General features: G+C 37.7%; 1 protein-coding gene across 2 annotated transcripts in view; it reads left to right on the top strand.

The window, feature by feature from the left end:
- Positions 1 to 26,217, top strand: part of STIM2 (stromal interaction molecule 2) — a 199,926-nt gene that overhangs the window by 1,180 nt on the left and 172,529 nt on the right. The gene's annotated exons all lie outside the window — the stretch shown is intronic.

Below are 26,217 nucleotides of genomic sequence, written 5' to 3'. Positions count from 1 at the left end.
AGTATTTGCTGGTGGAAGCATCGCTGGGTGACAAAGGGCTCAGAAAGCTCAGCAAGTAACCAGAAATACACCTAAAATTTAACATGCGGGATATTTGGGGCTTGTTTTTGAACAGCACAGTTCTGATAGACCGCACCAGCACCTATTTTAATATAGAATGTTCTCGAAGTAATTGAACATTTGTAAACATGTTTGGTAAGGTTAAGTAAAAAATTGTATCCTTCTAAAGCCTTTCAGTGTCATGTACAACTGGTGTGTTGTGGTATAAGTAATGCTGGAAGGATCCTAGAAGGATTTCTTGTGGAGCTAAGTAGTATTTGCTTTTCTAGTTGTTTTATTTTTAAAACATCTGTAAGTTCTTACATCTAACTGCAAGATTAAAACAAAAAAAAGGGCAGAAACAAGATGAAAACCCCTTAAACCAATGCCGACTGAACAGGATGACCCATCATTAATTTAACCAAAGTGATAATGCAACAGGCGTCTGAAAGTTACTAACAGCTGCTCTGAGAAGCTCAGGAGCTGTATTCTTTGGAGCAAAGCAGATAGCTTCTGGGTTCTATGACAGGATGTTTACTATTGTAGAAAGAAGAAGGATGTTGGTAAATTTTGTCAAGCATTTTGGAAGTTGGGGTGCGTAAAACACAGTGATCAGAGTGTTTAACTTGCTTTACCCTGATGCATATCCAAGCCCTCTTAAGTGAAACTTTTAACCTACCACTAGGTAATTTGAATAATAGAATAATTATTATTAGGACATATTGTTTGAGTGAGAGGATAAGTTGCATAGTCTTATGCTTGAACATTCTTTATGTTCTTAAATGGCAAGTAAAGATGTGAAAAATAGTGATTATCAGGAAAGTAGCTAGGGAAGTGGACTATAAAGATTTAATGTCAGGTACAGGAAGGGAGGAAGGAGAAATGTTTGGGCTTCTAGAAGCTATAGGAGTGTGACTCTTGGATCCTTGAGCAGAAAAGTTTGAAAAATAATTGGCTATTGCTTTATCAAAATGTAATTGGTGGAAGGGCATATGATGCAGGAAATTTAGTATTTATTGGTCACTAGCAGTATATTGTATAGTACGTAGATTCTGTCAAGTTACTTCCGATGGGACTTTGATAGACTGTTTATAGTCCTTCCTTTTGAAGACTTAAATTTTTCTGTAGTAATTTATGGCATTGTGAAAAGAGAAAGGGTGATTCTTGGAAAAAAAGTCTGATGTAACGCATGAAGGGAGATTGTGCTGTAGTGCTTAAAGATGTTACAGAAACAGTATTAACCTGGGAGTTTATTTTTAATGTTCTTACTCTTGTTAGAATATTTATTTTTAACAAGTTAAATTCCATTTAAAGTTTATGATAATAAAACTACATGATATGCAAGTTAAATTTTGGCCATTTTAATAAGCTTATGTAAATACAGTCCAGCACTGGTTTCTGAGAAAAGGAAAATTGAAAGTCTGTGATACTGAAAATTTCTTTGAGCTGTATGACCTCTCTAGGGCTCCTTACCATTCTTTTGATTGTATCAGTAGTGTTTTCTTTTATGATTTCCATTTGCAAATCTTGTGCTAAGCCAGAACGTAATTTATTACTGTAACTGTGAACGTCAGGAAGTAGAACCATAGACTGCACTTAACAACTACTGCTTTGTCATATTCTAGGCAGGGTTAAAGGAGAGCAGTGGGGCAGAGCATCAGTAATAAAAGGACTAAACTTCATAGGAATTTTGAAAATTGAAACATTTTAAAAGAATTCTGACAGAGTGATTGTTCACTCTGGCTCCCGATTAGAGTTGTCATTTAACTGTGTATTCTTAACACCTGTGTTACATGACAGCCAGAATCACACCATCTTCTTCTTCTGCTCTAGATTGATGTTTTTAATCCTTATGTATCTTTAGAAACTTTTTATAAGGGTTTGCCTCTTACTAATAAAATGTAGAATACATTCTTGTCCAGTGAAGTCAGCCCCCCAAAGGTTTTACTTTAGCAGCTGAATGTGTTTTAAGAGTAAATTACCTTTAAATCATCTATCATGCTTCGTTTTGGGCAAGGAAGTGTTCTTACGACATGAGAGAGACTATGACAGATCATGAAATAAACGGACTCATTGTTGTAATGAATTTCGATTTATATTTTTTCCTTTTGTTTCTTAACTGATATGTTGTATACTGCTTTTCATAAGGTTTTCACTGGCCAGTTTTTTCAGAAGTAGACTGCCAGGTCCTTCTTCGTAGTCTGTCTTAGTGTGGAAGCTCTGCCGAAGCTTGTCCACCAAGGGTGACTGTGCTGGTACTTGAAATACTGGTAGCAAAGCTTCCAGGATCACAGCAACATGCAAACCACCACAGCACATCAACTAATTGATAGCTGCATGGAGAACCAATAAGCAATGTCATGATAAATGGAGAAGAGACTGATGTTGTCATGAATTTCATTTTATTTGGATCCACAGTCAGCGCTCATGGAAGTAGCAGTCAGGGAATCAAACGATATATTGCATTGGGCAGATCTACTGCAAAAGACCTCTTTAAAGTGTTAAAAAAGCAAAGATGTCACTGTGAGGACTAAGGTATGCCTGACCCAAGCGATGATATTTTCAGTCGCCTCATATGCATGTGAAAGCTGGGCAGTGAGTAAGGAAGACTGAAGAAGAATTGATGCCTTTGATTTATGGTGTTGGAGAAGAACATTGAATATGCATACCATGGACTGCCAGAAGAACAAACAAGTCTGTCATGGAAGAAATACAGCCAGAGTGCTCCTTGGAAGCAAGGATGGCAAGACTTTGTCTTACTTTGAACATGTTATCAGGAAGGACCAGTCCCTGGAGAAGGACGTCATGCTTGGTAAAGTAGAGGGTCAGTGAAAAAGAGGAAGACCCTCCGCCAGATGGATTGACACAGTAACTGCCAACAGTGGGCTCAAACCTATCAATGATTGTGAGGATGGCACAGGACCGGGCAGTGTTTCGTTCTGTTGTACATAGGGTTGCTGTGGGTTGGAACTGACTGGATGGCAGCTAACAACGACAATGTTGTGTGCATCTTTATACACACAACTAAGTATAATACGCGACAGACCGTGATGAGTACCACAATTGACTCCAAAGTGTTGGGAAAGGAAGAGGCTGTTAGGGAAGATTTCTTGGAGGAGGGGTAGTTTGAGCTGGGCCTTGATGTATAGATAGCATTTCATGTGGAGATGAGTGAAAGGGCTTTCTAGGTGGAGGCAAATGCAAGAATAAGAAGTAAATTAATAGTTTTCTTTGGAGTTAAGCACAGAGTGTATGTAGAGTAGTGGGAAATGAAAGGAGAAGGCTGGACCAAATAATAGAGAGGTTTAATATTCCCATTTGCTGTTGAGTTGATCCTGACTCATGGTGACCCTTGTGTTTTAGAGTTTTCAGTGGCTGATTTTTCAGAAGAAGCTCACCAGGCCTTTCTTCTGAGGTGCTTCTGGGTGCACTTGACCCGCCAATCTTTTGATTAGCAGATGAGCTTATTTACCATTTTTTTCCAAGTAATACTTTTGCCTAGCAATTCTGAAGTCAGGCAAAAATCTAAACATTTACTCCACTAAAGACAATCTTGGAGTCCCTTGGTGGTGCAAATGGAATGGAAGCAATAATAGAGATAGAAAGGCTAGTTAGGAAATTATGTAGAAATAGAGGCCTTGAGCTTTTAAAGTATGCAGTGGCTATGAAAATGTTTAGAGGAGATTTTGTTTTATAGTTTGCTTAGATTTGAAAGTAATCTGGCTATTTATAGAACATCTAAGAAGTAAAATTACCTTTTAATTTTACTTTATCGAATGACTTATTTAAACTGGTACAAAGCTTTGAAAAAGTGCAAAGAGAAACAAGTTATTTTTCATAGAATATCTTCTTTATTTCAAGTTCCTATTTACATAAAAATTAGCTATTTTTGTATATGATTGGATTAATGAAATGACTTAGAGTTAACAGAAAATAGTTGCAAAAATATTCGTCAGACGTTCGACAAAACAGATTGTTTTGATTGCAAAGGACAGTGTATTTGCCATAATAAATATTCCATATTAAAAATTCATGTTTATTCCTTAACAAAGGATAACTCTTTCTGGATTGAACTAATGTTGCAGTAGATCAGAGGTGATCTGCTCTCCCTAACCCAGCCTCATCATTTGTGAATAAGTGTCTGGTGGTATTGGCATATTATTTGTTTCAGAATTAACTTTAGAATTTCATTGCTGTGTGAATTTCAGACTTAATCTCCTGTAGATGGTTATTTTTACTGCTGAATCTAAATGTTTTTTTCTTCTTTTCCTTACCCTGTGAGATCTTTGTATGTAGGTATTGTCTATTCAGTCCTTGTTGACACTTTCTCCTCTTACCTTCAGGAACTATTGTCCTTGGCTGGTTTCATTGTTGCTGATTTTAGGAGTGATTCTCCCCTTAATCTCTGTTCATGGTCTTGTGTTCCTCTAGTCTAGCTGAACATTTCCTCCTCAGAGAACCTGATTACTAGGAAAGTTCTCAGTTGGGGGTGGGGAACCCTAAGCCCATGATTGATTTGCCTTTTGGCCTCGGTTTCATTTGGCCCTTGAGGTGATGATACTGCACAACCCGGCCCTCATGGCTGCAGTCCTGAGAGTCATTTCCTTTCTGCTAGGCTTCATCAACCATGTCATCTAAATTGAAACAGTTTTAGGGTTAAGTCTGAAAGCAGCTGTTGAATGTTTATTAGTGAATGCTTAGTGTTTTCTTAAGATAGTGGTAACTTTTTTTTTTCTCCCACAAGCCCAGGAAACTGTAGGTTATGGCAAGAGCGGTCTACTCAGCCTAACATTCATCTCAGAACCCGTTGCCTGTATCTGTATGAGTGCCCTTGTGTATGAATTTCTCTTTATGTGTGCTTGAGGATCTTGGCCTCTTGCGTACCCTACTCTTTTCCTCTAGTTTAAAGTTTTTACTTTCTTTCTCTACCTCTGTTTTTTATCTCCCCAAACTTGCCGTTCTTGGGAACTGAAACACCTCAAAAAGTATTTTACAGAATTTAGTGCTGGGTTTTTAATTAAAAAAAAAAAACTTGAAGTGACTGTCTTATTTATTTGATCACAAAATAAAGCAATTTCATTCCAAACCCCTAGAGTAATGGAAGTGATTTTTACTTAGGTTTCTTGAATGATTCTCAATATGTAACCAAGGTTTTGTTTTAACCCTTATTTGAAAATTTTATCTCCTACTCAGCATGCTGTACATTTCACAGGTCCAGCTTTGCGCTCATGTTTTCTTTCTGCTGATTTTTTTTTTTTTACTTTTTGAAAAACATCTGATGCTGAATTTGACTAGATACTCTTAAATCCCCTCTTCCTTATTCCCATTATCCAGCATTCAACCTCTGACTTTTCCGTTACTGACAAGTATGTAATTTTCCCCGTTTCCCCATTGTCTTCAGCCATTGTCATCTTTAGCTCTTCTTTCTGCTTTGCCACAAATATTCAAACTGGTATTGCTAGCCATGAGTCCGAGCCCACTCAGCATCATCTAACACCAACAACACCACTTGGTATTTCTTTTTACTCTATTTCCTGGGCACCGAATTAAAAAAAAATCCACTTAAACCTGTTCAACTGTGGTTGTAGCTACCTCTGACCATTTTTGAATTTGCCTTTTTAAATATATTCTTTGATGTCATTCATGGTTGGTTCTAGGTCTGTCGTAATGGGTCCTTTAAAGAACTATAGAGAGTAAAAGTAAGAAAGTCAGTCTGTGATGAATATAGGTGAGTGTGTATATATAAGCACATGCATAGAGTTTTGAACATTATTTAGTGACTATTTTTTTTTTTTTTTTTGTGCCAGGTATGATGCTAGGAATGGGATGTAAAGATGTAGAAATTGACCATTTTAATCATTGCAGGAAAAATGTAAACTTGGAAATTGCCTGAAAATGTTTAACCTAAAGAAAAATATAGATGTTCTTTTTTTTAAAGGCCAAAAAAAAGAAAAAACTGTGTTAGCTAACATTGATTTCTTATCCTTTTAGATCTTCATATTAGTAATTACTAGTATTAGTAATCTAGCAGCATTGCCGTGCTTATTAATATATTAGAATATTTATTAAAGGTTTCTTATTATACATTTGCAGTGTTAAAACCAAATTCCCCTTTTCATTGTTATTATTTCTTTTTTGAAGAAAGCATGATATAAATAAATGTAGTTCTTTTCTGTTCACTTTAAGTATTACATTTTCTCTTCATTAAAGATAAGGAATGAACAAAAACTTCACTAGCTGCTATGTGCCAATCACAGGGTTAGATGTTTGGGATTTCAAAATAAAAAATAGGAAATTGACCCTGCCCTGTAGTCTACTGGGAGATGATGTTGTTAGTTGCCATTGATTTGGCTCTGACTCATGGCAACCTTATGTATAACAGAAGGAAACAATGCCTAGTGCTTTGCCATCTTTATGATCATTGGCACGTTTGGGTCCGTTGTTTTGGCTGTTCTGTCAGTCCATCTCATTAGGGTTTCCCTCGTTCTCACTGATCCTCTACCAAACAGGATGCTTTTTTCTAGTGATTAGTCTTTCCTGATGACGTGTCCAAAATAAGTGAGCTGAAGTCTTGCCATCCTTGCTTCTAAGGAGCATTTTGGCTGTATTTCTTCTAAGATTGATTTGTTTGTTCTTTTGGCAGTCCATGGTATATTCAATATTCTTTATCAATATGCAATTTGAATGTATCAATTCTTCCTCTGTCTTCCTTTCTCATTGTCCAGCTTTTGCATGCATATGAGGTGATTGAAAAGACCACGGCCTAGGTCAGGTGCACCTGAGTCCTCAAAGTAACATCTTTGCTTTTTAGAACTTTAAAGAGGTCTTTTGCAGCAGGTTTGCCCAATGCAATAGGTTCTTTGGTTTCTTGACTCTTGTTTCCATGGATGTTGATTGTTGATCCAGGTAGAATGGAATCATTGACAACATCAGTTTTTTGTCGATTTATCATGATGTTTATCGGTCCAATTGTGGGGATTTTTGTTTTCTTCACATTCAAGTGTAATCCATACTGAAGGTTGTAGTCTTTAATCTTCATCAGTAAGTGCTTCAAGTAGTTTTCATTTTCAGCAAGCAAGGTTGTGTCATCTGTATATTGCAGGCTGTTAATGCATCTTTCACCAATCCTGATATCACATCCTTCTGCATATAGTCAAGTTTTACTGATTAGTTGTTGAAAGGATGCAACCCTGCTGCACTCCTTTTCAAATTTTAAATCATGAAGTATCCCCTTGTTGTGTTCAAACAACTACCTCTTCATATAGGTATAGATTCCCCAGTGCACAGTTAAGTGTTCCAGAACTCCCTTTCTTCTCAGTGTTCATGATTTGTTAAGGTCCACAGTCCGATGCCTTTTTGTAGTTGATAAAACACAGGTAAACATCTTCCTGGTATTCTCTGTTTTCAACCAAGATCCATCTGACAACAGCAATGATGTCTGTTGTTTCACGTCCTTTTCTGAACTTGGCTTGAACTTCTGGCAGTTCGCTGTCAATGTTTGGCTGTAGTCGTTTCTGAATTATCTTGAGCGAAATTTTGCTAGCATGTGCTGTTAATGATACTGTTTGGTAATTTCCACATTACATTTGATCATGTTTCTTTGGAACGGGCATCAATGTGGATATGTTCCAGCCGATGTGGATATGTTCCAGCTAGGCCGTCTTCCATATCTCTTGGCATAGGTATGTAAGTGCTTCCAGTGTTGCATCGTTTGTTGAGACATTTCAGTTGATAATTTTGTCAATGATCCAGTCCCTACAGAGTAGCTTCAGCTTCCTCCTTCAGTATCAACAGTTCTTGATCATGTGCTACCTTCTGAAATGATTGAATGCCAACCAATTGTTGTGACACAGTGACTCTGTGTATTCCTAGTATACTTACTTAAAGAGTGATGGCACAGTGCAATGAGGGCATAAGGGTATGTGTTGTATTTTACAGAATTATAAAAGGTGAATTCCTAACTTTGATGTGGAGGGAAGAACCAACCTGTTGCCTTAGAGTTGATTCCGATGCATGGTGACCCCATGTGTTACAGGATAGAACTGTGGCATAGAGTTTTCTTAGCTGTAGTCTTTACGGAAGTAGATTGCCAGGCCTTTCTTCTGCAGCACTGCTGGGTGGCTTCAAACCACCAAGCTTTAGGATAGTAGACAAGTTTGCTCTACCTAGGGAGAGGTGAGTTAATAGTAAAGAGTTAGTAGCAAAGAGTAGAGATATTTGCCGAGAAGCATGAGTTTGTCAGATAGTGGAGGAAATAGTGGAAAGATCCACTGGTATGAGGGGAGGAAGCTGAGTTTGGGGAATGATGCTTACCATAGGATAGGCATTGGCGTTTGAGAATGCTAGGTAGGGATTGCGAATTACCAAATACCCAGTTACTTTGGTTAATGGTAAGCCTGCTTACATGGTGATTGACTGGCTCTAGCACACCAACATCCATCTTTGCATGTGGAATTCAAATTTATGTCAGACATTTTGTATATTTTACCTCATTTAATCCTATGTAATCCTTGTGAGGTTATTCTTATCCCTGTAGTAAGTTACTACGTATAATTGAGATACAGAATTCTTTTCAAATAGTTTATGTCTTATAAAACTTCCAATGCCAAGTATCTTTATCATGAAACACATAGGTTGTGAATGGAGTTGAATCAGGAAATGAGGCTGGAGAATTAAGCACTGTAATTAATGTTAAATTTTAGATGGTATTATTCAGCAACCTTATTAGTTCCTTCTTCATAGATCTTTGGTAAATAACCAGGTTTTCTTTTTTTTTTTAAACTTTTGCGATTAAATATTCAGAAGTCTTAAAAATACATGATTTCTGAAGTCCATTATTATTGATGTTAATATATTAATTATTGTTAATTTATTAAGTTTTTTTTAAAAGAAAACAATAAGTATTTTCAGTTGGTAGGTAATTTGTATTTGTGCTTTGTTTTCATGAATACTCCTTAAAGATGGGATGTAAGTTTTAAGAAGCATAGCATGTTGTATCTTGGACTTTTATTGGGCCATAAATCTGTTTCCACTCTTGTGTACTGTGGTTAAGAGCATAGCGTCTACACTGGAGTGAGGATTTCCTGGCTTAGAATCCCAGTCTGACAGTGGTTTTGAAATTTTGGGTACGTGATTTAATCTGTTAGTGCCTAAATTTCCTTATCTCTAAAATGGGTTTGGAAGGAGCCCTGGTGGCACAGTGGTTAAGTGGCTTTGCTGCTAACCAAAAGGTCAGTGGTTCAAACCCACCAGCAGCTGCTCGGGATGAAAGATGTGGCAATCAGCTTCCATTAAGATTACAGCTTTGGAAACCAGATGGGGGCAGTTCTACTCTGTCCTATATAGGGTTGCTGTGAGTCGGAATCTGCTTGACCAGGAGGTCAGCAGTTTGAACCCACCAGTCTCTCCACAGGAGAAAGATACAGCAGTCAGCTTCCATAAAGATTTACAGCCTGGGAAATCCCATGGGGCAGTTCTGCTCTGTCCTGTAGAGTTGCTATGAGTCAAAATCGACCCTGTGGCAATGGATTTAGTTTGGTTTTGGTTAAAATGGATTTGTGAAGAATAAATGAACTAATCCAGGACAGAGTCTGGCAAGTATAAGTGCCTGATTATCATTGGTTATTATTGTTTTTCTTTTTATCTATAGATGTAGGATAGTTACAGAAATGTTCTGTGATCCATTGAGTATTATTGTTAAGATGTTTTATGTTGCATATTAAAAAGTATGAAGACATAGTTTGAGCACTTTTGTGACCTAAATAATCTTAGACCTTTAATGAATGGTGTGAAATTAAAATTTTGTAACAATATGAAGCAAACTATAGACAGTAAGATTGAGAAGTGTTATGATATTTTTAAAAAGTTAGTTGTATCATTTGCTTAAGTCATTTTGTACCTTTATTGTTTTATATGACAAAAAATTTAAAGTATTTTGCAGCTGAAATGCCAGACTTAAAAATCTTTAATTTTATTTCTAGGTATAAAGATTTATTATAGAAAATTTAGAAGATACTGAGAAGTGTAAAGTAGGAAACAAGTCTACCCCCAAGAACTGTAGATAACAACTGTAACAATTTTTTCTATACTTTTTTTTTTTTAGGTCTTTGGGTGGTGCAAATGATTAAGTGCTTGACTATTAACCGAAAGGTTGGTGATTCGAACCCACCCAGAGGTGCCTTGGTAGAAAGGCCTGGTGATCTGCTTCTGGAAAGTCACAGCCTTGAAAACCCCATGAAGCGGTTCTGTTATGCACACATGGAGTCGCTATGAGTTGGAACTGACTCCATGGCAACTAAGGATAACAAAAACGTGGTCTATATTAAATCTATATGCATATATTTATGTATATTTAATATTAGGCTTATAGAGTGATTTTTTTTTTTTAAATGTGAAATTAGTCAGTCAGTGTTTGAATGTCAACTATATTCCACGCATATGATAAGTATTGGGGACACAATGATGACCAAAATCAGTGAGGTCCCATGGAGCCTGCATTTCAGTTGGGAAGGTTAAAAAAAAAAAAAAGTCATGAAAAATGCTATCAAAGAACAAAGAAGAGGTGAAATACAAAATAATGTGGATGGCGTGGGGACACCTACTTTAGGTAAGCTGGTCAGGGAAGGTTTCTCTCAGAATGTCACTTTTTAAGGTGACATCTGAAAGATAATAAGGAGCCAACGCTGTGAAGACCTTGAGCAAGAAAGAATTTGAATTTTTTGAGGAAGTGAAAGTATTGTTTTGACTGAATGTTTTGAGGGATGAGGAGAGTAGTGTGGGATCCAGCTGTGCATGGAGACATGGGCCAGATGGTACAGAGTCTCGGACCTTGTTACCTTGTTTCGGTTTTATTCAGGAGGTAATGGGAAGCAGTTGAAGCATTTTAAGGAGTGGATCAACATGATATGATTTAGGTTTTAAAATACCTCTTTGGCTGCTGCGTGGTGAATGGATTGTTGGGAGCAAGACTGACTGTTAAAGTCAAGCAAGAGTCCAGTTAAAAGTCGATAATCGCTTGGGCTAGGATGGTAGCAGAGGCTGAGAGAAGAGAACAAGTTAAGGAGGTATTTTGGAATAAGAATTGATTTAGTTTGCTCACAGATTGGGAAACAGGAGTGAAAGAAAGGGAGCAATCAAGGATGACTCTTAGATTGCTCACTTCAAGGTTCCGCATGATTTCCATGTTTCTAATCCATGGAAAAAAAAAAATTTTTTTTTTTTTTTTTTAATCCATGTAGGAAAATCTTCCCCAGAAACCCCCAATGTATTTCTTCTCAGGTCTCATTGGTCAGGCCTGGGATATTGTTCAAGGGAAATAGAATTTCCCACCTTCTAGAGCCCACACAGTGAAACCTGTGAGAGCCGAGTTCTGTGGGATTGCCTTATGGGATTGCCAGATTTTCCACCTTTGACAGGGTGCAGTCTTACCACTTTTCTATCACTTGTTATGGTGGAAAATACTTGACTTTTCCTTCTCTTTGACAGGCTTCCACCTTACAGAGGTTCTGGCTTTTGCAGATTTTACTGTATTTGAACATAATGGAGGTTTTCTTAGGAAGGAAGAAGGGAGGGAATGATACATAACTGATTAGCTTTTCGAGCTTTGGGGAAATATTTTGACCTCTTTTGCCTCATTTGTAAAATGGAGATAATAACTACTTCACAGGGCAGTTGTGAAGATTAATGTTTTTGAAGTGCCTAACAAGGAATAAATACTCAATAAATCTTATTTTCTTTGTTTTCTGGCCTACCCCCTTGCCCCCAACCATTTTTTTGTTTTTTGACTTTGTATATTTTTTAAATAATACTCTTGTTTTTCCAGTCAACCAGACACACATTCTTGGAGTTACACTGGACTTTGGCCTTGGTGGTGTAGTGGTTAAGTGCTTGGCAGCTAACTAGAAGGTTGATAAATGAAAGGTCAGTGGTTTGAACCCACCAGCTGCTCTGCGGAAGAAGGATGTGGTGCTCTGCTTCTGTAAAGATTATAGCCTTGGAAACCTTATGGGGCAATTCTGCTCTGTCCTATAAGGTTGCTATGAGTCGGAATCGACTGAACGGCACACAAAATGTAAAGAACCAAGTTCTTTACATTTTCATTGCTACTATATTAGTTCTGAACTTCATCATTTGGGGTATAAAACCAAAAAACCAAACCCATTGCCATCAAGTTGATTCCGACTCACAGCGACCCTATAGGACAGAGTAGAACTGCCCAATAGAGTTTCCAAGGAGTGCCTGGTGGATTTGGACTGCCGACCTTTAGGTTAGCAGCTGTAGCATCTAACCACTATACCACCAGGGTTTCCATAGGTGGCAATAATCTTGTAATGTATCTTGCAGTCTCTTATATACTACTTTCATTAATAAAACTTTTTGTATTTTCAGTTAATTTAGAACTAAATCTGAACTTGTTATGTAGTTCATAGAGGGGTACACACTCCTGATCGTCCACATGTCTTAAGTATACTGCAGTGAAATTGGACTACTGCTGGTTCTTTGAACACGCCTTCTTTCCCCTTTTATTCCTGTGTTTGCATGTTTTCCTCATCCTGGAGTGTCCTTTCCATCTCTCAAGGTCCTTTCCAAATGTTTGTTCATTCAGTCAGTAAATATTATTGAAACTCTTCTATGTTCAGTGCACTGTTACACAAGTTGGAGATACAATGGTAGCAAAAATTGACATGGTTCCGGCTCTTGTTTCCTCTGGTGTAAGTCTTTCCAAGGTCATCCTCACTAAGACATTTGTTCCACATTGGAACTTCTGTAACAGATTATTTATACGTTTCTTATCGCAGTTTAACTACCAATATTTGTCTACTTCTTTTGTTTATTCTATTGTATTGTAACACAGTTGTTCTGTTTTCTTTTTTACCCAGTTGATTTATTGTAGTATCTTTTTCATAAAAGTGGTACCATAGCTTTATAAATACTTTTGACTTGAAAGTTTGATTGTAGTCTATTGTAGTTGGTGGTACCTTGTATCTGTATAGTAATTAATGGTTTGCAAATACTACTTTGACACAGCGTGTCCAATGCTTTAAAATGTATGGGTAATTAGTTTGGAATATGGTATGACTTAATCACTGATATCTTTTTCTGTAAGGATGTTTTTATTGGCACTTTTAAAAAATTTGATGTGTTAAATACTTTTAGGAAGAGCTGTGATACATCTTTATTTGTGACTGCCAACTTCTAGTAAAAAAAAGTTACAGGATCAACTTTCAGTTCTTCACTTACATAAACCAAGCAGTTATGATTAATGTGTTACTCAGTTGGCTTAAATCATGAATGCTTGCATCTTCTCTACTTTTAGTTGATAATTTCATATCTTTTCGAAAGAGTTTAGAAAAATTAGAATGATTATTAAAAAAGCTGGAATGTTATTCAACTTGTAGTCTCATAGACTTTAAAAAATAATTTTTAAAGTGCTTGATAATATGAAACTAGTAGTAATAAAGTTGGAGCTCTGCTGGCACAGTGGTTAAGAGCTCGCCTGCTAACAAAAAGGTCAGCAGTTAGAATCCATCAGCCGCTTCTTGGAAACACTGTGGGGTGGTTCTACTCTGTCCTCTAGGGTCACTGTGGGTCGGAATTGACTCAACAGCAGCAGGTTTGGTTTTGGATTTTTAGTAGTAAAGTTCAGTATTTTGGTATCTGCTATAATTTACATTGTGCTACTTAGTTTGAGGAGTCTATTTATCCAAATATTTTAATGCTTACCATACGCTAGACAGTTTTTATGTGACGGATAAGTAGTAGAAAACAAAACAAATGAAGTCTCTCTCTCTGGTTGTTTGTAGTGTAAGTGTAGTTTTGCTATATACGGTATGGTTTTTGAACAAATTGGCAACTTCCTGATTTTATAATTGCTCCTGATCCCAGTGTTCGTTACTTCCTAGACTCCATTTTAATTGAAGCTGAGTGGCATATTGGTATCTTTTCACTCATTTCTGATATCAGCCATTTCTAATATCAGTCATATATCTCACACTGATAAATCTCTTTGAGTCTTATTCCCCACTCGACCCCCCCATGCCATCGAGTTGGTCCTGACTCATAGCGACCCTATAGGACAGAGTAGAACTGCCCCGTAGAGTTTTCAAGGAGCACCTGGCAGATTCGAACCGCCGACCCTTTGGTTAGCAGCTGTAGCACTCAACCACTACGCCACCAGGGTTTCCTTGAGTCTTATATAAATCATATATAAGTACTCCCAGTCTACGGTCAACTTTAACTCAACGTAATAGACGTAGAATCAGAATCTAGTTGTTTTGTATCCTAGTTCCATGCTGTTCTTTGTCATATGCCATCTAATGTTGCTTTTATGGGGTGTTTTAAAATGTCATAGAAACATGCAGATATGCTTTTCGTCTGAATTTAGTTAGACCTGTAATGAATAATTTATGATAAATTGTTAAAATTTATTTATGAAATTGTCAGGTAGCTATTGTCTTGCACTGAAAAATTAGTTTTACATTTGAAACCTTTAAAAAGTTTGCTTTCAATGAGGTGGGTAGTAGTCATAATAGATTCATTGTAAGCCCTGAATATTGAACTTAGTTAATAATCAGGACTATATTTTTTTTTCAAATTCTAGATTATTGGGGTCACTATGAGTCAGAATCGACTCGATGGCAGTGGGTTTAAGGGAGTAAAAAACTGTTATGGTATTCTAAGGCCTTTATAATGTAACAGCATGAAAATAGGCTCTGCTTAGGAGTTGAAAGATAAATAAGTCCTTTTTTGTCTTTGTTCAGTTTTTCAAGATTTCTAGATAAACAGCAGCTGTTTTTTGTTAACTACAAATTCCAAAGCAAGACATGGTATGTTTATAGATAATTCCTAACCATGATGATGTTCCTGAAAAACCTTACCCTAGGAAAATACGAAGTTGAACTATCTTCTGGGAAAAATAGGCTTTGGAGTCAAAGTAAATACTCTTATTAATATTTATATATGTTAAAAAATGCCATGGTAAAGAATCACTTGCATGTTGTGAATTAGTAATTCAGAAAAATGAATTTCCATGTATCATCCTTTTTTCCTGTGGTGGCTTGGGAGGTACATGAAGCCATTTTAGGTCGTAGTGGACAGTATGCGTTGTAAGTAGCATATTAGCATGTGACTCAGAATCCAGCATTTTGGTATGCTCCTTAGCATCCAGTACATTGAGATGTTAGATGTCCTTGTTTTTGTTACTTGGAATTGTTGATTCTCACCTCTGGGGTCCACAGTGGTCCCAGAGATGCTGATTAATTTGGGTGAATAAATGGGAAGAACTTCATGTAAATGTATTTGTAACCAGTCTGCATTTCCCCACTAGTATTGTTGAAACACCTTCAGTAATTCACAGGTATTGGTAAAAACTGAATTCTTCCCATGGGGACTTTATGTTAGATGACATGAGGAAGTTGAACATTGAGTTGGCTCTGTTCCTACCACTTCGGTGGGTCTTTGTGTTTTAGCACTTTCCCATCTTCAGACACAGGAATACACTTTAAAGGCGAGGTGAACTTTATCTAGATTTCCTTAACCTCAAGATTCACCAAGCCAAACCCGCTGCCATCGAGTCGGTTCTGACTCACAGCGACCCTGTGGGACAGAGTAGAACTGCTTCATAGGGTTTCAAGGCCTGCAGTCTTTTTTTTTTTTCTTAATTGTGCTTTAGGTGAAAGTTTATAGCTCAAGTTAATTTCTCATTCAAAAATTTATACACATATTTTGTGATATTGATTGCAATCCCCGCCATATGACAGCACACTCCCCCCTTCCACCCTGGGTTCCCTGTGTCCATTTGGCCAGTTCCTGTCCCATCCTGCCTCCTCATCCTGCCTCCAGACAGGAGCCACCCATTTGGTCTCGTGTACCTGATTGAACTAAGAAGCACACTCATGTGTATTATTTTTTGTTTCATAAAAAAAAAACTCAGAAAACCCTGTGCCATTGAGTCGATTCCGACTCCATAGTCCTGTCTAATCTTTGTCTGAAGAGTTGACTTTGGGAATGGTTTCGGTTCTGAGTTAACAGAGCATCTAGGGGCTGTAGTTTCAGGGGTTCCTCCAGTCTCTGTCAGACCGGTAGGTCTGGTCTTTTTACGTGAATTTGAATTCTGTTCTACATTTTTCTCCTGCTCTGTCTGGATTCCTTGTCAGGGCAGTCATTGATGGTAGCCAGGCACCATGTAGTTCTTCTGGACTCAGGCTGGTGGAGTCTCTGGTTCATGTGGTGCTTTAATCCTTTGGGTTAGTCTTCTTGCATCTTTGGTTTTCTTCATTCTCATTTGCTCTGAGTGGGATGGGGCCAACAAATGTATCTTATATCTTAGATGGCCCTTGCAAGCTTTTGAAGACCCCAGACGCTACTCACCGAAGTGGGATGTAGAACATATTCTTCATAATCTATGTTATGCCAGTTGACCTAGATGTCCCCTGAAACTATGATTCTCAGGCCCCAGCCCCAGCTATTCTGTCCCTCAAAAAGTCTGGATGTGTCTAGGAAACTTCTTTTGGTCCAGTTGTACTGACTTCCCTTGTATTGTGTGTTGTCCTTCCCTTCACTGAAGTTGACTCTTGACTACTAGCTAGTTAGTCATATCCCCATGGGCAGTGATCTTTACGGAATCAGACTGTCTCATTTTTTTCCCCAAGGAGCCGCTGGTGGGTTCGAACTGCTAACCTTTCAGTTAGCAGCCAAGTGCTTAACCACCGCACTACCAGGGTTCTTGACTCTGGCTCTGCTCTGTTTTAATCTTATTAATTTCTAAGAACCAGTTATTGAGATGATCCCAACTCATGGCGGCCCCATGTGTGTCAGAGTAGAACTGTGCTCCGTAAGTTTTTTTTAAAATAATCTTTTTAAAATTACATTATTATTATCATTATTTTTAATTGTTATAAAATATATATATAACACAGCACTTGGCAATTTAACATTTTTAAGGTGTACAATTTAGTGATATAAATTACATTAATCATGGTGTGCAACCATTATCCGTAGTTGTAGCCACATTTTCCACCTCTGAATGCAAACACTGCTTCCTACACATCGACTCCCCTTTTTCCTTTCTTCCCACCCCTGATAACCACTAAGAAACTTTGGTCTCTATGTATTTGCCTGTTCTTGTTATTTCATGTAAATGAGATCATAAAATAGTTATCCTTTTGTGGTTGACTTATTTCACTGAACATAAGGTTTTTGAGGTTCACCCATGTTGTAGCAAGGATCAGGACTTTATTTCTCTTTATGACTGAGTAGTAGTCCATTGTATGTATGTATCATATTTTGTTTATCCATTGATTTGTTGATGTGGGCTTAGGTTGTTTTCACCTTTTGGCTGTTGTGAGTAGTGCTGCAATGAACATTGGTGTACATGTGTTTGTGTGACTGCTTTCAGGTCTCTTGGGTGTACACCTAGGAGTACAACTGCTGGGTCACATGGTAGTTCTGTGTTTAATTTTTTCAGTGACCTCCAAATTGTTTTCCACAGTGGCTGTACCATTTTGCATTCCCACCAGCAATGGATAAGGGTTCTAGTTTCTCTACATCTTCACCAACATTTGTTATTTTTCTTTTTTTTGGATCTAGTGGGAATGCAATGGTGTCTCATTGTGGTTTTGATTTGCATCTGTTTAATGCCAATGATGTTGAGCCTGTTTTCATTTGCTTGCTGGCCATTTGAATATCCCCTTTGGTCTGTTCAAGTCCTTTGCCAATTTTTCTTTTTTTCCATCCTTTGCCCATTTTTTTGGTTGGGCTGTTTGTCTTTTTGCTAAGTTGTAGGAGTTGTGTATATATTTTAGATATCAGGCCCTCATATATTTTCCCTGAAGATTTTCTCTCATCCTGTAGGTTTGTTTCTTCACTTTTTTTGATAAAGTCCTTTAATGAACAAAAGTATTTAATTTTTATGAGTTCTTATTTATCAGTTTTGCCATTTGCTGCCTGTGCTTTTGTTATAATACCTGATAATCCATCACTAAAAACCAAGCCCTGCAGCCACATCCCGATGTTTACTTCTAAGAATTTTATGGTTTTAGTCTTCCCATTTAAGTCCTTGATCCATTTTGAATTGGTTTTTCTGTATGCTGTGAAGTTGCTGATCATTTTCTGCCTGTGGAAATCCAATTTTCCCAGCACCATTTATTAAAGACTTTTCCTTCCCCATTGAATAGACGTAGCATACTTGTTGAAAATCAGTTGAGCATAGATGTATGGGTGTATTTCTGGACTCTGTCAATTCTGTGCCATTGTTCTATGTGTCTATTGTTGTACTAGACTCTTAATTACTGTAGTTGTATATTATCCATAGGGTTTTCTTTTTATTTATTTTATTTTGTTTTAAGTGAAAGTTTACAGTTCAAGGTAGTTTCTCATACAAAAATTTATCCACACATTGTTATATGGTCTTAGTTGCTCTCCCTATAATGTGACAGCACACTCCTCCTTTCCCCCTCCAGATTTCCTGTGTCCATTCAACCAGCTCCTGTCTCTTTTGCCTTCTCATCTCGCCTCGGAACAGCAGCTGCCCACTTAGTTTCATGTATCTTCTTGAGCTAAGAAGCACACTCTTCACGAATATCATTTTATGTCTTATTAAAAAAAAAAAAAAATCAGTCTAATCTTTGCCTGAAGAGTTGACTTCGGGAATGGTTTCAGTTCTGGGCTAACAGAGTCCAGGGGCCATATCTTTCAGGATCCCTCCAGTCTCAGTCAGAACACTGGTCTTTTTACTAGAATTTGAGTTCTGCACCCCGCTTTTCATCTGCTCTGTCAGGGACTTTCTGTTGTGTCCCCTGTCAGGGCAGTCACTGGTGGTAGCTGGGTACCACCTAGTGATTCTCATCTCAGGCTGGTGGAATCTCTAGTTTATGTGGCCCTTTCTGTGTCTCGGGCTAATATTTTCTTTGTATCTCTGGTATTCTTCATTCTCCTTTCCTTCAGGTGGGTCGGGACCAATTGATGCATCTTAGATGACTGCTCGCTAGCTTTTAAGACCCTGGACACCCCTCACCAGAGTGGGATGTAGAACATTTTCTTAATACACTTTGTTACACCAATTGACGTAGATGTCCTCTGAAACCGTGGTCCCCAGACCCCCACCCTTGCTACTCTGTCCCTAGAAGTGTTTGGTTGTATTCAGGAAACTTAGCTTTTGGTTTAGTCCAGTTGTGCCGACTTCCCCTGTATTGTGTGTTGTCCTTCCGTTCACCTAAGATAATTCTTGTCCGCTGTCTAGTTAGTGAATACCCGTCTCCCTCCCTCCCCACCATCATAACCATCAAAGAATATTTTCTTCTGTGTTTAAACCTTTTGAGTTCTTGTAATAGTGCTCTCATACAGTATTTGTCCTTTTGTGACTGACTAATTTCACTCAGCATAATACCTTCCAGATTCATCCATATTATATTTTGCAGATTCATTGTTTGTTCTTTATTGTTACATAGTATTCCATTGTGTGAATATACCTTAATTTAGCCATTTGTCCATTGATGGGCACCTAGGTTGTTTCCATGTTTTTGCTATTGTGAACAGTGATGCAGTGAACATGGGTGTGCATGTATCCATTCATGTGAGGGCTCTTATTTCTCTAGGATATATTCCAAGGAGTGGGATTGCTGAATCGTATGGTAGTTCTATTTCTAGCTTTTTAAGGAAGCGCCAAATTGATTTCCAAAGTGGTTGTACCGTTTTACATTCCCACCAGCAGTGTATAAGTGTTCCAGTCTCTCCACAGCCTCTCCAGCATTTATTATTTTATGTCCTTTGGATTAATGTCAGCCTCGTCGGGATGAGATGGTGTCCACTGAAGTTTTGATTTGGATTTCTGTAATGGCTAATGATCAGGAGCATTTCCTCATGTGTATGGGTAGCTGCCTGAATGTCTTTGGTGAAGTGCCTCTTTATATCCTTTGCCTTTTTAATTGGGTTATTTATCTTTTTGCTGTTGAGGTTTTGCAGTATCTTGTAGATTTTAGAGATTAGATGCTGATCGGATTTGTCGTAGCCAAAAAATTCTTCCCAGTTGGTAGGTTGTCTTTTTACTTTTTTGCTGAAGTCTTCTATGAGCATGTGTTTGATTTTTAAGAGCTCCTAGTTCTCTAGTTTCTCTTCTGGTGTTTGTGCATCGTTAGTAATGTTTTGTATTCTGTTTATGCCATGTATTAGGGCTCCTAGCCTTGCCCCTATTTTTTCTCCCAGGTATTGCTTTAGATTTTATATTTAGCTCTGTGATCCGTTTTGAGATAGTTTTTGTGCATGGTGTGAGGTATGGATCTTGTTTCAAACATTTTTTTTTTATTATCCAGTTATGCCAGCACCATTTGTTAAAGAGACCGTCTTTTCTCCATTTAACTGATTTTGGGCCTTTGTCAAATATCAGCTGCTCATAGGTGGATGAATTTTTGCCTGGATTCTCAATTCTGTTCCATTGGTCTATGTATCTGTTGTTACACCAGTACCAGGCTGTTGTGACTACTGTAGCGGTATAATAGGTTCTAAAATCAGGTAGTATGAGGCCTCCTACTTTGTTCTGCTTTTTCAGTAATGCCTTACTTACGCGGAGCCTCTTCCCTTTCCATATGAAGTTGGTGATTTGTTTTTCCATCTCATTAAAAATGCCATTGGAATTTGGATCGAGATTGCGTTGTATCTGTAGATGGCTTTGGGTAGAATAGACATTTTCACAGTATTGAGCCTTCCTATGGATTAAAAAAAATAAAAATAAAAAATAAATTTTTTTTTTTTTTTTATCCATGAACAAGGTATGTTTTTCCACTTATGTGCAGTAGTGTCTTGTGGTTTTCTCTGTATAGGTGTTTTATGTCTCTGGTTAGATATATTCCAAAGTATTTTATTTTCTTGGGGGCTATTGTAAATGGTATTGATTTGATGATTTCCTCTTCAAAGTTCTCTTTGTTGGCATAGAGAAATCCAACTGATTTTTATATGTTTATCTTGTATCCTGATACTTTGCTGAAATCTTCTGTTAGTTTCAGTAGTTTTCTTGTGGATTCTTTAGGGTTTTTTGTGTATCAGATTATATCATCTGCAAATAGGGGTACTTTTTCTTCTTCCTTACCAATTTGGATGCCCTTTATTTCTTTTTTTAGCCTAATTGCTCTGGCTAGGACCTCCAGCACAGTGTTGAAAAAGAGCGGTGATAAAGGGCATCCTTGTCTAGTTCCTGTTCTCAAGGGGAATGCTTTCAGATTCTCTCCATTTAGGATGATGTTGGCTGTTGGCTTTTTATAAATGCCCTTTATTGTGTGGAGAAATTTCCCTTCTGTTCCTATTTTGCTGAGAATTTTTATCATGAATGGGTGTTGGACTTTGTCAAATGCCTTTTCTGCATCAATTGATAAGATCAAGTGGTTCTTTTGTTTTATTTATGTGTAATAGATTCCATTGATTGTTTTTCTAATGTTAAACCATCCCTCCATACCTGGTATGAATCCCACTTGATCATGATGAATTATTATTATTATTTTTTTGATATTTTGTTGAATTCTGTTGTCTAGAATCTTGTTGAGTATTTTTGCATCTATGTTCATGAGGGATATTGGTCTGTAATTTTCTTTTTTTGTCGTGTCTTTCCTGGTTTGGTATCAGGGATATGCTGGCTTCATAGAATGAGTTTAGAAGTAGTCTGTCCTTTTCTATGCTCTGAAATACCTTTAGTAGTAGTAATATTAATTCTGCTATGAAATTTTGGTAGAATTCTCCAGTGAAACCATCAGGGCCAGAGCTTATTTTTGTTGGGAGTTTTTTTAGTTACCTTTTCAATCTCTTCTTTAGTTATAGTTTTATTTAGTCATTCTACATCTGTTTGTGTTAGATTAATAGGTAGTGTGTTTCTAGAAATTTGTCCGTTTCCTCTAGGTTTTCAAATTTGTTATCTGTAGGGTTTTCAATGACTGATTTTTCAAAAGTAGATCTCTAGGCCTTTCTTCCCGGGTACCTCTGGGTGGACTCGAACTTCCAACCTAAAGCTGAGCGTGTTAACTATTTGCACCATGAGGGACTCATTAATCTCTGGATCCCTCTTTTTCCAGTTATTTCTGATACAAATTCTTACAGTGGTGAAAATGATAAAGCATAAATAAATTTGTGGGTAGTAAAATTTTCAGAAAGTAGAATTATCATTCCAGGTTGTTTTTACATTTTATAACTAAAATGCCTTTATTTAATGTACTTGCTGAATATTGACAATGTTTTGGTTAAAGTTACATAGTTTGGATGTCTACATTAGCTTAGTGGCTTTTGGAAGGAAACTGTAGGTTTTGTTTAATTATAGGATTATACTTTACAGTTCAGATCTTTTTCATGTCTTATCACAGTTTCTTACCTCTGTTTTAGTTTGTTTCTCCTAGGTCAGTTTTATATGGAGATTGTAAATACTATATGAATTGTCTTTTTTATATAATAGAAAATATTTCTTATAATATCTATATAGATAAATATTTTTCAATAGCTAATTATTTCAAGCGGTGTCTTCGTATAAACTTTTGGTTTTTATTTGCTTTATTTAAGGTAAATGTACATTCACAATTTTAAGAAGGTTTATCCTGTTTGGGGTTTTCTAATTTTCTCGGATCTTTGGTTTGTTGTCTTTCATTAATCTTGGAAAATCTCAGCCATTATCTATTTTAGATATTTCTTTTGTCCTTTTTTCTCTTTTTGGAACTCCAATAAATGTATTTTAGGCAGTTTGATATTGTTCTGCAATTGCTGGGTGCACTTTTGTCTTTTTGGAACTCCAGTAACTTATGTGTTGGTTTGATATTGTTCTACAGCTATTGGATGGACTGTAATTTTTTTTTTCTTAACACTCTTTTTTTCCTGTTTGTTTAAGTTTAAGTAATTCCTGTTAATCTATCTTAAAGTTCACTGATTTTCTTTTCTCCCCTAGTTGTGTGTGGAAACCCTGGTGGCGTAGTGGTTAAGTGCTATGGCTGCTAACCAAAAAGTTGGCAGTTCAGATCCACCAGGTGCTCCTTGGAAAGTGTGTGGGGCAGTTCTACTCTGTCCTATAGGGTCGCTATGAGTTGGAATTGACTCTGTGACAATGGGTTTTGTTTGTGTCTGGTCTGCTGATAAGCTTGTCAAAGAAATTCTTTGTATAAAAAAAGATACTGTATATTTTTTAGTATAACCATTTGCGTCCCTTAAAGTTTTCATATTTCTAGTGAAATTTCCCATTTGGGTGGTGCAGACAGTTAACACGCTTTGTTGCTAACCAAATGGTTGGAGGTGTGAGTCCACTCAGAGGTGCCTCAGAAGAAAAGCCTGGTTGCCTGTTTCTGAAAAATCAGCTGTTGAGGACCTTATGGAGCACAGTCCTACTCTGACACACATGGGGTTGCATGAATTGGAATTGACTCGATGGCAACTACTTTGATTTGGTTTTATACACGTTGTTCATTTTTTCCTCTAGATCTTTTAACATATTAATCATAGTTATTTTAACATCCCTGTCTGATAGTTCCAACGTCTGGGTCATCTCTGTGTCTAGTTCTGTTGTTTGCTTCATTTGTTGACAATGGGTTGTTTGTTTCTTGCTTTTTTATGTGTCTCATAATTTTTGATGGAATATGTGACATCACGTATAGAAGAACAGTTGAGACTGAGATACATAGTACCTATGTTCAGAAATAGGCATGCCTCTTCTGTCAGGTTGGTAATATGGGAGGTTGAGTGAATTTTGTTACGAACTGAACTATGTATAGCTTTTGCTATTATTATTGTCACCTTCAGTGTACCACAGACATGAAATTTCTCTGGTGGTGGGTTGCTGTTCCCTTGTGCTTTGTGTGTCCTGAGTAGTAGTCCTGTTCCATTGCCACCAATGGGGAGATGGTAAATAGTGTATCAGTTGTCTTTTTTAGATAATAGAAAATATTTTTTCAGCAGCATGTCTATACCACAGAGGAGATTCTGTATGTGGTTGGTTTGTGTTCGGGATGGAGAAGTTCTTGCTTTTCCTGGTCTGCCTCAGTTTTAGGTGGGGCCTGTGAAACTGGGCATTCTCAATTTTCCTCCTTCTAATTTTTTTTTAAACCCCCAGTTGCAACCGAACTTTGGCCTTGTATTTGAGGGAGGACTTAAGCCAAAGAGAATTTCCTGCCCTTCCTCTGGTGGTAGCATAATTCTGCTTTGTTTTGGTGTGAAATCCTAGGCCAAGAAGGTTTCTTTTCTCACTCCCAGCTTAGTGGGCTTCTGCCTCCCCCTAGGAACAGTGAATCTTTGCTGGGGCCATGGGGGTGGGAGACTTTCCTAATCCTACCCCAGAGGCAGATACCTGCTTCTCCTGGTTTGTGCTTGTCTCTCAGACTTTGACTAATCCTGCTTTTTGCTGTGTGTCTATGCCTTTTTCCAGGTTCTGGATTGTCTCCTTTTATGCTGGCACTCACTTCTTTTCCCCATCTAGCACTTGATTCCCTGTTGATAATTCCTTGCTGCTTAGGCCCACGTGGTCTAGCTAAATTCCTGATCCTGGCCTTTCTGCATTACATTTATGTGGATTCATCAACCTCTAAGTAGGTGAATAAGCTTTTAAATTGTTTCTGTGACTCAGAAATTACTTACTGTTTTAGTGAATCTATTTGACTGGTGTAGTACTAAATCCTCTAGACCTTTGATTGCTGTGTAATTTGTTCTTAAAAGTCCCTAATGGAGTATTCCATAATTCTTTCTAGCTCCTTTCTCAATCTAATGGTTCTTATATTTTTTATCTTCATTGCTCATCTGTGGTGAATACTACATGGTTTTGTAGAAAGATGATGGGATTGAGTTAGATGACCTGGGTTTAAATTCCCATTCCTCTTTTGTTTGATTTGCCTGTCTATTTATCCACAAAACATTTATTGAATACCTTCTCTATTATGAGTGCTGAGATGTTATTATGACTTCTGGCAGCTTTAATTTATTGAACACTTAAATGCAAGTGGAAACCCTGGTGGCTCAGCGGTTAAGTGCTACAGCTGTTAACCAAAGGGTCAGCAGTTAGATCCGCCAGGCGCTCCTTGGAAACTCTATGGGGCAGTTCTACTCTGTTCTGTAGGGTCGCTATGAGTCGGAATTGACTCGACGGCTCTGGGTTGGTTTTGGTTTTAGATGCAAGTCATTGTGTTAAGTGTTTTCCATTCTGCGTTTAATCCACCCAACAGCTTTCTGAGAGTAGTAGTGTGTTAGTTACCTACTGCTACCATAACAGAAATACCACAAGTGAGTGGCTTTAAAGAACAGAAATTTATTTTCTCACAGTTCAGGAGGCTGAACATTCAAATTCAGGGCATGGCTCTAGGGGGACGGCCTTATTTGTCTATTTCAACTTCTAGCAGCCTGCAATCCTTGGAGATCCTGGGTTTGTAGAGGCATCTGTCTGTATCATGAGAGAGCATCTTCAAATGATGTTTCACCCTCTTCTGTGTCTCTGAGTCTATTCTGCTCGTCTTATAACTTAGGAGTGATTAGGCTTTGGATCCACTCTTCTCTGGTATGACCCCATTAACATAAAAGAAAGCCCCCATTTCTAAATCTTTACAGGTACCCCTAACCCGTTGCTGTCGAGTTGACTCCAACTCATAGCTACCCTATAGGACAGAGTAGAACTGCCCCATAGGGTCTCCAAGGAGTGGCTGCTAGATTTGAACTGCCGACCGTTTGGTTAGCAGCCATAGCTCTTAACCACTGTGCCACCTGGGCTCCAAATTTACAGGTATAGGGGTCAGGATTTCAACACATTTTGTGGGGACACAATTCAAGCAGGTATTATTTTCACTTTGTAGTTGAAGAATACCGAAGGCCTGACTAGTTAAGTACCGTGTCCATTGGCTTATAGATAGTAAGAAAAGCAAACCTTCCACAGACATTAATAATGTTCCATCTGATGGATATTTCATGGTATGTTTAACCATTTGAAATACAACTTGTTTTCAGTTTTAGTTTTGTAAATAATGATTCCCAGTTGCCATCAAGTCAGTTTTGACTTATGACAAGCCCATGTGTGTCAGAGTAGAAGTGTACTTCTGTAGGGTGTTTAATGGCTGTGATCTTTTGGAAGTAGATTGCCATACCTTTCTTTCTAGGCACATCTGCATGAATTCAAAACTGCCAATCTTTTGGTTAGTAGCTGAGCACTTAGCTGTTTACACCACCCTGAGACTCCAGAAGCAAGGA

Source organism: Elephas maximus, chromosome 5, assembly GCF_024166365.1.
Source record: "Elephas maximus indicus isolate mEleMax1 chromosome 5, mEleMax1 primary haplotype, whole genome shotgun sequence".
Classification (NCBI taxonomy): domain Eukaryota; kingdom Metazoa; phylum Chordata; class Mammalia; order Proboscidea; family Elephantidae; genus Elephas; species Elephas maximus.
Note: the sequence above shows the minus strand (reverse complement) of the source record. Positions and strands in the feature narration are given on the sequence as shown.